Raw genomic sequence first — 13,707 nt, 5'->3', positions numbered from 1 at the left:
ATATCCCTTATTTGGCACATTTTCAGTTGTTTTTGTGTCTTAACTTTTTTTTTTTTTGCCATTTTTTAACATATGACCTTTAAAGAAAATTTATATTTTCTCACCCCAGTCTCAAAATACAATGGCCGTAACCACCAATGATATCGAGACTATCAGATTAGTGATCATCCAATATGGTTTTATCAAAGTAACCAATAGTTATCATTACTAACCCTAAAGATAACCCGAAGTTTTCACCAAGGCTACAGTTCTATTAAATAAAACGGTACTATTGTGAAATATTATTACAATTTAAAATGACTGTTTTCTATTTCAATACATTTTAAAATGTAATTTATTGCTGTGATCAAAGCTGAATTTTCAGCATCATTACTCCAGTCTTCAGCGTCACATGATCCTTCAGAAATCATTCTAATATGCTGATTTGGTGCCCAACATTTCTTCTTATTTTGCTAATGTTGAAAACAGTTGTGCTGCTTCATATATATATATATATATATATATTATTATTTTTTTTTTTTTTTTGTTTTTTTTTGTAGTAGCAACTTGTAACCCACAATGTGACTTTACGTAGATCTCATAATGCCTATATCAATCCTCTCTCAAGCACTTCCTCTTACATGTGCTGGTGTCACCGCACACTTCAAACAGTCCTGTGCTCCAGTCTCCTCCCGTTTGAGAGATAGTGGTCACTGTTGTCGTGGTCTCTCCGAGGCCAGGTTGAGTCAGAACAGGAAGTTGCATCTCCTCACTACCTGTTGGGTTTGCTTCAATATCTTTTCCTCCAAGAGGGTCCATTTGGATCTGACGCCGATACAAAAAAAGCAGTTTCACAACAGAAACACAGGTGCACACTCCTATAAAAAAAAGTCCTTACCTGACCTAAAAGTTTTGACAATATTGTGACATTAAACAAATGAAATGCATACTAATGAGGTGAACACTTACATGGCGAATGTCAAAGTGGCTCAGAACAATCCCTCACAATGACAACAGACTAAGGGAAAAGACAGGGGTGAGTTTCCTGTGGTGACAGTGGTGTGTTCTTTCTGATAGCCGCTTGGCCGAGAAGCCCTGACAGAAAGCTGCTGTGAGCTGATAAGCCTTCATACTCACACACACAACACACAGGAGAGTCCCACACAGATGAAAACACCTCTCAAGTGCATTCAAATACGAACTCTCCCAAGTCACAAACAGAAATGTATTCTAAATTCCTCTCAAATACCATCATGCATTTTTGGGACTGCAGGCCTACTTACATGTATCCCACTGGTTCATACAATTCACACACTCACAAGAAATATTAAACAAAAGCTCACAAATGACACCTCAAAATATGCAACAAGAGCTTACCAGCGATCCAGGCTTTGTGTGATGTTACAGTGCAGAACTGCACGTTCTCTTGAGGTTAATGTCTTGCATCACTTCCTTCTGCACTGAAGCTAACGCACATCAAACTGGGTCACATCCACTAATGAAACACTGCATGTAGCTGTCACATGTAGAACGGCTCGCTTATGTGTTTGTCACCCATATCTGTTCAAGTGCATGCAAGCGTCCATCTGAACATGTTTCTTTGTGGCTGATCTCATCTTCACTTGCATCCGACTGTAAAAATGAGCCATCTTCGTATCTGCTATGGCCTTCTTGGCCGGAAAATAGTTATATCCCTCATATCACTTAGTTGGCACATTTTCAGTGCTATTTGTGTCTTAACTTTTTTTTTTGCCATTTTTTAACATATGACCTTTAAAGAAAATTTATATTTTCTCACCCCAGTCTCAAAATACAATGGCCGTAACCACCAATGATATCGAGACTATCAGATTAGTGATCATCCAATATGGTTTTATCAAAGTAACCAATAGTTATCATTACTAACCCTAAAGATAACCCGAAGTTTTCACCAAGGCTACAGTTCTATTAAATAAAACGGTACTATTGTGAAATATTATTACAATTTAAAATGACTGTTTTCTATTTCAATACATTTTAAAATGTAATTTATTGCTGTGATCAAAGCTGAATTTTCAGCATCATTACTCCAGTCTTCAGCGTCACATGATCCTTCAGAAATCATTCTAATATGCTGATTTGGTGCCCAACATTTCTTCTTATTTTGCTAATGTTGAAAACAGTTGTGCTGCTTCATTATATATTTTTTTTTTTTTGGAAACTGGGATACATTTCCTTTGGGGTTTTTTATTTATTGGAAACTGTGATACATTTCCTTTGGGATTTTTTATTTATGCATTTATTTATTTTAATTAATACAAATTTCAAAAGAATGCCATTTATTTGAAATGAAGATATTTTGTTACATTGTTAATGGTTTGCTGTTACTTTTGGTGAAATGTATGCTTCCTTGCTGAATAAAAGTATTCATTTCCAAAAAAAAAAGGGATATTTTTGTTGTAATGACACCAATGATCCAGACATGAAGTGGCGGATGTATTAAGAAAGAAAGAAAACAAATGTACATTTTATTTGCATCAATTTATTAAATGTTCACTGAATACATATCATTTTAAAGGGGGAAATAAGGAAGAAAACAAAGCTTCCTTTAAGGTTTTACAGTGAAAAGATATCCAGGCAGTTAGTTCACAATCTACTGGCCTGACGTCCTCAACTGGACTACTGTAGCTGGCATATGCAAACTATTTAAACCAGAGGACGGATTTAAAATATTTCAAATGAAAACCAATAGACAGGTATAAAACATTATGAAAGTACAATAATACCTTCAAATGTCATATGTAGGGTCCACAAAGTATGGCATGAATATTTCCAATGCCATTAGCCTGAATGTGTAGAAATTGAGTGTCCAGTTCTCTTGGGTCTTTTACTACTTAAAAAGCTAGAAAATGAATATAAATACACAGTTGATGTTATACAGACACTGCAGGCCCTTAAACAAAACAGGTACCAAATGCTGAGAGAGGAGTTCACTAGATGCACTGAGACTGAATGCCAGCTAATGCTAAATTAACAAGCGCCTCAGCAGTCGACATAAACAATACTGTTTGCAGATTATGTCAAGATGATATTCAAATGAGAAAACAAAACACCCTTGTAACAACAGAGTCTCTGATATCACTGGACCAGGTAGATTAAAGTGTCCCCGATGTCCATTTTCAGGCCGTTATCACTCATATGAACGTTGTTTTCTTGCAGGTTGATGTGGAAAACGGAACTGTTTGAGATGGGGAGCTTACCCTCCTCTTCCTTCCCCAGAACTGGGATTCTCCGAGGCCCGAGCAGTGGGTCCTCAAAACGCATCAGCTGCACTTTGGATAAATCTACAAATTTTACATCGTTATTTAAAAATGACAACATTAACAGTAATGTAGCATGCTGTGGCATCAATTAATTTTTTTTAGCTTAGTGCCTTGAATTAAATATCTTTATATATATATATATATATATAGTTTAGTGAAAACCTTGTAACAATTTCAACTTGGCTACATTGAAATCAGCTTTACCCTTGATGCCTCTGTTGACTCGGGATAGTCTGCGGATGATGCTGTCTTTGCTGTCGGATGTCAATCTTGGTGGAGAACAGACCGTTGGCTGGCTGAGGGTTCACCAGTGAGACTAACACTCCAGGCTACGGGAGAAACAGAGGTCACAGCTGAAGATGACACATTTATGGATGCTACATCATACAGATCATGTGACATGGGTTAAATGTCATTTTCTGTCTCATACACAGGATTCCAAAAACCATTTGACCAATATATTTTCAGTGGTCCATGATTAGATATTATATGTGTGTGTGTGTGATATCATTTTACTGCAATCAATTTATTAAGTGTTCATATATATATATATATATATATATATATATATATATTTGATATGATCAAAAGTAAGAGTATTTTACATTGTTACAAAATAAATGCTATTTTTATCAATTCTGATATTCTGAACTTTCAACTCATCAAAGAATCCTGACGAAAAAAAAAGTATCAGTTTCTACAAAATATTTTAACATCAACAATCAACACAAAATTCAGCTTTGCATCACAGATCACAGGAATAAATGACATTATAAAGTATGCTAAAATACTCCAGTCTTCAGTGTCACATGATCCTTCAGAAAACATTCTAATGTGCTGATTTTGTGCTCAAGAAACATTTATTATTATTATTAATGTTGAAAACAGTTACAGAAACTGTGATACACTACCATTCAAAAGTGTATGGTAAGTATGGAGTAAGCAATAGATAAGTAGGGAAAAAAAATTGTATTCAGCAAGGGAGCAAGTGGCCATGTCACTTCACACTTCATTAAATTGGTCAAAAGTGGTCATTTATAAAGTTAAAATTACTTTTTTTTTACTTTTTATTAATCATGGATTTAAAAAAAAACGATTAAGCAATACAAACGTTTTCAGCTTAAACACAACTTACTATAAAAAAAAATTCTAATCTATTAAAGCGAATTTTTCTGGTCTGGATATCACAATTTTAAAATGATTTATTATTTCTAGGTTTTATCCTTGAATATGGGAACACTGCATATCAAATCCTGTATAAAATATGTATTATCATATTTCAAATATATTTGCAAAAGCCTGGCAATAATTCAGAAAACATGTTTATGTCTGAATGAACGCCGTACACTACACCATAGTGAGATGCATTGAAGACGCATTAGAAATGCACGGCGTGCTTCTAAAATTAGGTTGTCTCTAGCTGCATGCAGCACAGGCCAGATCAACCATTAACAAAACAGAAACAATAGACAGTGGACTCTCATCATCACCTCAGATCTGAAGACACAGAGCGGTTTCCCAGGGCAACAGTCCTCCTTTACTTTGTCATCTGCTTCAGAGGCGAAAACAACATCTATCTGATCCAACTGATGGAGGAGACAGTGAGGGAAGGAGGGTCAGAGAAAGAATGACACCAGTTATCATTTAGCTACTGACTGAAACGACTAGCAATGAGATCAGGCCGAAAGTCAACTAATAATAGTGCTGTCAGCACTGCAGCTTGGTTATTACAAAAGAAAAATGGCTAAAATTCTTGGGAAAAAACACAACAACTTTGCAATGCATTTTAGAGTAAAACACAATATTCAAATGGAAATAATGAAAGGACCAGGGATGTTAAGTCATATATAAAGTCAATTTCGATTACATGCTGTCTTTAAGTGTTACGAAAGTGAGGGTCTTTCTTGATTTTTGTCCTTTGGTTTTGTAGAACAGGGCCAGTATTCACAAAACATTTTAAAGGGGTCATATGATGCGATTTCAATTTTTCCTTTCTCTTTGGAGTGTTACAAGCTCTTGGTGCATAAAGAAGATCTGTAAAGTTGCAAAGACTAAAGTCTCAAATCCAAAGAGATACAAAGAGTTAAGAGTTAACCATGCATACCTAAAACGGCTCGTTCTAACACGCCCCCACATGTCTACCTCACTATGTGGGAAGATTTGCATAACGCCGCCCAAATGTTCACGCAAAGAAAGAAGGCGTAACTTTTATTCTTGCTGTAGTATTGTTGCCGCCTCCGCCATGTCGTGAAGACGCTGTGTGCTTCGTTGTGAAAGCGAAACTACTTTGTTTGGTCTTCCAAAAGAGGATGATATCGCTTCGTCATGCCAGCTTTCACCGTGGACGAAGCGGAGTCCAGCCCGGTGTCGTCACATGTGGTTGCTGCAGGCATCACAGTATGGTAAGGGGCATAACATTTCCGTCACACGCTTGAGGAATTCGGCCAATCTCAATGCACTGGATAGCTGGCCAATCAGAGCACACCTTGCTTTTTCAGACCGATGAGCTTTGTAAAAATTGACGCGTTTCAGAAAGGCGGGGCATAGAGGAGAAACAATAATGTACAGTATGTGGAAAATGTGTTTTTTGAACCTTAACCATAAACACATTTCATTACACCAAATACACAAAATAATGTTCTTTTTAGCAGCATCATATGACCCCTTTAAAGCTAAAAGTAGCTCATAACTCACCGATTTAGCAGAAAATCTTAAAAATGGGACTACATTTTTGTTCTACGAGTGTTTCACAAAGCGTTTTAGCGCTAAAATTAGCTCCTAAATCTGTGAAACGTTAGGAGTAGTGAAGAGGACTCCTAAATCACTAAGACTAAATCTGAACTATCATAAAATGGCTGTTGCCAGCAATCTACCTCGGAATATAAACACTTTAGAAACATTTGACCATAATGAGCTTTTAAAAAGGTATCGGCTTTGGTTTGGAGTTTATCCCAACTCCAAATTTTTTATTATATCCTTAATATATCGCTGTTCTCGCGACCAGTTTGGTTTTCTTTTATGTTTGCATGTCTTACTATCAGCCATGATTATTCTACTCTGCTAATTAAAAGGCTGTTTATATGCATATTACCAAAATTTTATTAGTCACAGAAAAAAAAAATTCCACATGAAGTGGCGAAAACATGTCCGCGGTGGACAAATCGTTAACGGCTGGTCTTTGTGGTAATACAGTACATCGGACAGGACATCCATATGCTCTCCTAACATTCATCGACCTCAAATATGGCTTATCATCTGAAATATGTATGCAGTAGCAACTTTACATAGCAGCTCAATCTAATGTTAACCTAGAAAAAAGTGCGCAGTTCACGTGTTTGTGCGGAGTGTGGAAGCTGAACAGTAGCGCGCTTGGGCTACTGCAGGACAGATGGAGGCGCCGGTGCGATCACTGGCTCTTAAAATACTTTGTCACTTTTGGTCATACAGATAAGAGTAATGCATCTTTTGTATCTGTAAAGACTCTACGTTTATTCGTGTACACTCAGAATAACAACGAAACGTTGCGCTTTTGTAAAATAATGAAAGCAAGCAGGATGCGCTTTCTGCCTGCTCGGACTCTGTGAACTTGAGCGCGTCACTTCGAAACTCTCGGGCCCAGAACATTTAGTTTGCTTTTCAAGTAGTTATGTGGTATTACCTCAAGTGAATTAGTCAAATAAACAATGTTCTCCAGTAGGACAGCACGCTCATCAAACTCCAGCTCTAGATCAAGAACCCTGGACCCGTTTTTCTCTAGGTTGTCCTGGAAACACACAGCAAGACAAAAACAGGACCAATTTTAACGCATACTAGTGAAACATTTCATTTTATAATATTGCCAAGCAATTCAACAAACATGCATTTATTAAAAAAATTGTTTTCATTATTGAAATCATATATATATATATATATATATATATATATATATATATATATTAGTGCTGTCAAACGATTAATCGCGATTAATCACATCCAAAATAAAAGTTTTTGTTTACATAATATATGAGTGTGTACTGTGTATATTTATCATGTATATATAAACACAAACACATGCATGTATATATTTAAGAAAAATATGTTATGTTTATATATTATATATATTTATATAAAATAAAAAAATATAATAATACAAATATATAAATGTATACACATGCAAATATTTTCAAAATATATACAGTATGTGTGTGTATTTATATATACACATAATAAATAAACACAGTACACATACATATCATGTAGACAAAAACTTTTATTTTGGATGCGATTAATCGCGATTAATCATTTGACAGCACTAATATATATATATATATATATATATATGAAATCATATTTTTTTCAAGATCGTTCAAGGACCAAACTCTTCTACCTTTATCATGGCTACAAAGGGCATCACTCTCTTCATGTATTTCTTCAGCTCTGGCATGGCACCCAGCTCCATGGCGATGACCTTATTGTCAGGTAGAGCTCCATTGTTGCTCTGGAAATGACAATGGGAAAGAATAGCTTTTTGATTGACAGCCAATCAAAACGTAACTCTCCAAATTCAACAATGGCATTCAGAGAGCCAGAGAAGTGTATCGACCGCTGCTTATCCCTGTACAGCATCATAATTACATATACCTCATTTTCCACTTTAATTGTTTGAGTGAACAACATCTCTAAACATTATGTATAGTGGCCTCTCATCCAATAATCACTTCGTGTTTTGTTACTTTTGAATTTCTGTTTAATTCAGTCACTCTTTATACCGTTTTAATACGGGTTTCTATGGAGAACTGAACAGGACAGCAATCAAACGGAAGTTAGAATCCATCACGCCAGCGCTCATCGGTTACTGGATGATATAAACATGAAATAAATATTACAACCTACTGAAATGTATCATGTCAATCATGGAAAGATTTTAATAAAACATCTTGTATGTAATGTTATATTAAATTATATTTAGCTCAGAAAAGCCATTCAATGTTCATAAACTCGTTAGTCAGATTTGCTAAATAAACTGACTGTATATTCATTACATTCTTATAAAGCCGTTAGTCATTTCTCATCTGTTGCATGTTTGAATAAAATCTGTCATGAAAACAAGTAATACAGTCACCGTTTAAATGCTTATATTTTAAAAATGAACTGGAGTAGAAACCCAATTTTGTTATTAAAAACAATTGACGGCTAATTTAAATGCTTGTATATAACTGTTTTTTGTGTTGATTTTTCTGTCTAAAAATGAAAAGCAATTGAATTGGGACTCTATTGTTAATTTGAACCTTTAATATCACAGCATTGTATCAACTGACAGGTGTGTATTTTACAGCATTAGTTGAGAGATTGTTGCACAAATCGAAATTGGAATCAACAAATCGATTCATGACATCCGTGTCAAGTCCTATTAAATATGTGAAGATTGTCTCGATTTGCACACTTTGATATGCAAGATATGATTATTTAGGGTGTCTATACCTTGTAATGTTTGCCCAGCAGAGAGAGGGCGCTGTGCTGCCAGGGGGGGTAGGTCTTTGCTACGTAGATGGTGCAGTGTGTGGGCTTAGCTGGCGGTTTGTGGTCTCCCTTCTGTGATAGACAAAGCAAAACGTTTAATCAATTACACAAGAAGTACAGTAACATTATTAAATATAATTTTTAATGTCAAGAATTTTAAACACTAAGCTGATGTTCTACAAACATTTTTACCTAAATGGGTTGTGATATATTATTGCATTCATATAATAATAATAATAATAAAAATAATAATAATGATAAAAAAAAACTTGACTAGACTAAAAAATGGCAGTGAAACCAGTGAAATAATATATTATTTTATAAAATGTGACCCTGGGCCACAAAACCAGTCATAAGGGTTATTTTTTTGAAGTTGAGATTTATATGTCATCTGAAAGCTGAATAAATAAGCTTTCCATTGATGTATGGTTTGTCAGGATATGACCATATTTGTTTGAGATACAACTATTTGAAAATCTGGAATCAGAGGGTGCAAAAAAAAAAATCAAAATATTGAGAAAATCGCCTTTAAAGTTGTCCAAATGAAGTTCCTAGCAATGCATAATACTAATAAAAAATTACGTTTTGATATATTTACAAAAGGAAACTTATAGAACATGATCTTTGGCATAAAAGAAAAATCGATAATTTTGACCCATACAATGTTATTTTGGCTATTGCTACAAATATACCCCAGCGACTTAAGACTGGTTTTGTGCTCCAGTGTCACAAGTAAGTTTTCAAAAGTATACTATAAATCTATAAATGTAACTATCCCTATTTTTATATCCAGTTTTATATCCTTATTTTTATATCCAGTTACCACCAGTAGTTTCCTTCAGAGTCTAAACCCCTCTAAAACACATCAGCACAACAACTCCTTATCCAAAGCGACATCCATTACCATATGGTCCCAACAACAGGACTGAGAAAAGCCTCTCTCCTCAGAGTCTCGACTCGTAACGGTTACGTAAGGCTCAGTCTGTAGAACCAGACTGTAGGGAAACCGTCCCGTGTTAAAAGCGAGGGATAACGCACTACTCGACTGTCAGGGGAGGTCTGGGACAGCGCTGAACACACTCTACACGACAGCTGTCGACTTGATTCATTCTTAAAGTCAGTTGTGTTTGGGTGGGGTTGGACTGGATGCTGGACTGCTGAGGTGCGAGATCTCTGTCTAATGGTTTAATGTTACAAGTGTTATTATTATTTCAAGTAGAAACTCTTGGCAGCAACCATAAAGTAACCTAACTGAAAATCTTCATAATCAAACTTTAAATGTTGAGGTAGCAAGGTTGAGGTTTTGAACATCACATTTAACACTAGTTGCTATGCAACCAGGCATCCAATCCAAGAATACAGCCACTGGCCCTTCCTGAGTGCAAAGTTTGGTGATTTTTCACTATAGAGATAAAATGGTTAGGATTGTATAATATTATGATAACTATTATAAATATAGCAGCAAGCAGCAATTACAGGACCAAGTCCAGCAGTGGCAGAAATGCTGCGACTTGCGCACTATTAAAAGAGTCACTAGATTCAACAGAATTGGGCTGACTTCTCCAATTTCGGCCACTAGGAGGTGCAGTTCCTAAAGTTCTGAGGGACCCGAAAGGCTGCTACAGACCATGCTGACGGCCAGACCTTCACTTTTTTGTGTTTGCACTGTACAGGTCTGGTATAAAGAATATTTTTGGTCAGGCAGCCGACATGTCCACCCAATAGGGAAAATTTTTGCTCAGCAAAAAAAATACAAAATTAGAGAGAACATTGTCCATACCTTGCCCTTGGCTAGCTGTGTGTAAGCTTTCAGGCGAAGGCGGAGGTCATGAGCAGTGTCCATCAGATACTGTGAGGAGCGAATCAAGATCTCATCCACTGCACCCGCAGGAGGCCAGCGAGCCTTCATTATAGAACTGCTCTGTATGGAGAGAAAATAAAGAGAGTGGTATTATTCGATTCATTTCTACTGAAATTCAAAATTCAAAAACAAATAAGGGACAATGTATAGTCAGTCGGTAGTTATCAGCTGTTTAAAGCAATATAGTCTTCCAGCATTAAAATTACAATTTTAAAATTGGATGGACAAAATATAATAGCAACGCCAGAATTGATATACAAAGGATGCAATTTTAGTCTAATAAAGAAAAAGTAATGTAATTAAAACTAGTCGTTAAGAATATTTTTCTTACTTTAATTCATTGAATGTCAATTCACAATGTTGTCAAAAGTATGACATTGTTGCATGATTGTAATTAAGGTTAGGATTTGTGCCTTTGAAACAAACGAATGGAACACCACGGTGTACCGTATGTGTGGAGAATGCTATTTACTGTAGTCAGGGCCGTCCTTAGGGGGGTGCAACTGGTGCCCCGCGGCGAACGGACCAAGGGGAAACCTCCCCCCATCCACCCCGGAACGAGATCGGACCGAGGGGAGCCCCACTCCCTACCTCGCACCGGGCCCCACGTCAGCTAAGGACGGCCCTGACTATAGCTCCTCAATAGTATGATTGGCTGTGAAATGTTATGGTTTAGGAGTAAGCAGGCAATTCCTTAGTGGACACCCGTCCTTCAGCGTAGAGGGGGTCTCACCTTCCCTAGCAGGGACCAGGTGTGTTCACACAGGTGGGGGCAGATGGGAGTCAGCAGGAGTGTTTGGTTCTCGATAAACTGGAACACAAGATCCCTGTGCATGCCCTCGATAGCCAGCTCCCTGTATTTATCCTTGGCGGCCTTCAAAGAGTCAAGAATTTGTTTATTATATATAACTTCACGCTGAAAAATTCCTGACAGATATCATGGAATGACCCATGAAGTCTCTTGAAGTGATGTGAGGTATGTTATCGTTCTTATTAATTAATATTACTAATGTAGATATACTTGCTCCATATGACTCCACCCCATGCTTATCTATGTAACTGTGTATGTATTACCTGGAATTCAAAGAAGCTGCTCTTCAAAGCCTCCTTGTACATCATCCTCTCATAGTGCTGCTCTGTTTTAATGATGCTGGAATCCATTTCACTGTAGACAGACACAGATAATCAGGTGGAAATAAATAAATACAATTAAAATAAAATAAAAACCCTTTTACAGATTCAAATTGTGCCTTAATTTTGCAGTCAAACAGTTAGGAAGGACGGATGGACAGACTGACTATTCTATATACACACTACTGTTCAAATGCTTGGGTTTGGTAAGATTTAAAAAAAAAAATGTTTTTAAAAGAAGCTCACCAAGGCATAATTTGATTAAAAATAAAACCGTATTTTTCTTAAGAGCTGTTTTCTTTTTTCATTATATTTAAAAATGTAATTTATTCCTGTGATGGAATAACAGTTGAATTTTCAGCATCATTACTCCAGTATTCAGTGTCACATGATCCTTCAGAAATCATTCTCATATGCTGATTTCATATTTCTTATCAATGTCAAACATTATCAACCATTTCTGATTATTATCAATGTTGAAAACAGTTGTGCTGCTTAATATTTGTTATAGAAACCATGATACAAGCTTTCAGGATTCTTTGATAAATGGAAAGTTCAAAAGAACAGCATTTATTTGGAACATAAATCTTTTGTAAAATGATAAATGTCTTTACTGTAACTTTTAAATAATTTGTCATTCTGAATAAAAGTATTAATTTCTTTCAGAAATAATACGAATAATCTATTACTTCAACAGTACACTTCTATCATTGTTATAACACCACAATATAATATACAGGTACATCTCAAAAAATTTGAATATCATGAAAAATGTCAATATTTTTTGTCACTCATTTCAGAAAGTGAAAACCATATATTATATAGATTCATTACACATAGAGTGAAATATTTCAAGCCTTTATTTCTTGAAATTTTGATGATTATGGCTTATAGATAATGAAAACCCAAAATTCGGTGTCTCAGAAAATTTGAATACTACATAAGATCAATAAAAAAAGGATATTTTAAACAGAAATGTCAGGCTTCTGAAAAGTATGTTCATTTCTATGTACTCAATACTTGGTTGGGCCTCCTTTTGCATGAATTACTGCATCAGTGCGGCGTGGCATGGAGGCAATCAGCCTGTGGCACTGCTCAGGTGTAATGGAAGCCCAGGTTGCTTTGACAGTGGCCTTCAGCTCATCTGCATTGTTGGGTCTGGTGTCTCTCATCTTCCTCTTGACAATACTACCCCATAGATTTATGGGGTTCAGGTCTGGTGAGTTTGCTGGCCAATCAAGCACAGAAACACCATGGTCATTGAACCAGCTTTTGGTACCTTTGGCAGTGTAGGCAGGTGCCAAGTCCTGCTGGAAAATGAAATCAGCATCTCCATAAAGCTTGTCAGCAGAAGGAAGCATGAAGTGCTCTAAAATTTCCTGGTAGATGGCTGCATTGACTGTGGACTTCAGAAAACACAGTGCACCAACACCAGCAGATGCCAGGGTAGCCCAAATCATCACAGACTGTGGAAACTTCACACTGGACTTCAAGCAACATGGTTTATGTGCCTCTCCACTCTTCCTCCAGACTCTGGGACCTTGATTTCCAAATGAAATGCAAAATTTACTTTCATCTGAAAAGAGGACTTTGGTCCACTGTGTTTTCTGAAGTCCACAGTCAACGCAGCCATCTACCAGGAAATTTTAGAGCACTTCATGCTTCCTTCTGCTGACAAGCTTTATGGAGATGCTGATTTCATTTTCCAGCAGGACTTGGCACCTGCCCACACTGCCAAAAGCACCAAAAGCTGGTTCAATAACCATGGTGTTACTGTGCTTGATTGGCCTGCAAACTCGCCTGACCTGAACCCCATAGAGAATCTATGGGGTATTGTCAAGAGGAAGATGAGAGACACCAGACCCAACAATGCAGATGACCTGAAGGCCACAATCAAAGCAACCTGGGCTTCCATTACACCTCAGCAGTGCCACA

At 36.5% G+C, this 13,707-nt stretch overlaps 1 long non-coding RNA gene and 1 pseudogene across 1 annotated transcript; both read right to left on the bottom strand.

Moving 5' to 3' along the window:
• Positions 1-631: 631 nt before the first annotated feature.
• On the bottom strand, positions 632-1,372 carry LOC107587253 (uncharacterized). The gene is made up of 3 exons (XR_001609455.1): positions 1,357-1,372; positions 949-997; positions 632-804 (listed from the first exon to the last, which is right to left on the bottom strand). It is a non-coding gene; the product is annotated as an uncharacterized lncRNA (long non-coding RNA).
• Positions 1,373-2,499: 1,127 nt separating this feature from the next.
• Positions 2,500-13,707, bottom strand: part of LOC107587281 (leucine--tRNA ligase, cytoplasmic-like) — a 19,052-nt pseudogene continuing 7,844 nt past the window's right edge.

The sequence above is a fragment of the Sinocyclocheilus grahami genome, unplaced genomic scaffold (assembly GCF_001515645.1).
Source record: "Sinocyclocheilus grahami isolate Dianchi unplaced genomic scaffold, SAMN03320097.WGS_v1.1 scaffold91.1, whole genome shotgun sequence".
NCBI lineage: Eukaryota > Metazoa > Chordata > Actinopteri > Cypriniformes > Cyprinidae > Sinocyclocheilus > Sinocyclocheilus grahami.
Note: the sequence above shows the minus strand (reverse complement) of the source record. Positions and strands in the feature narration are given on the sequence as shown.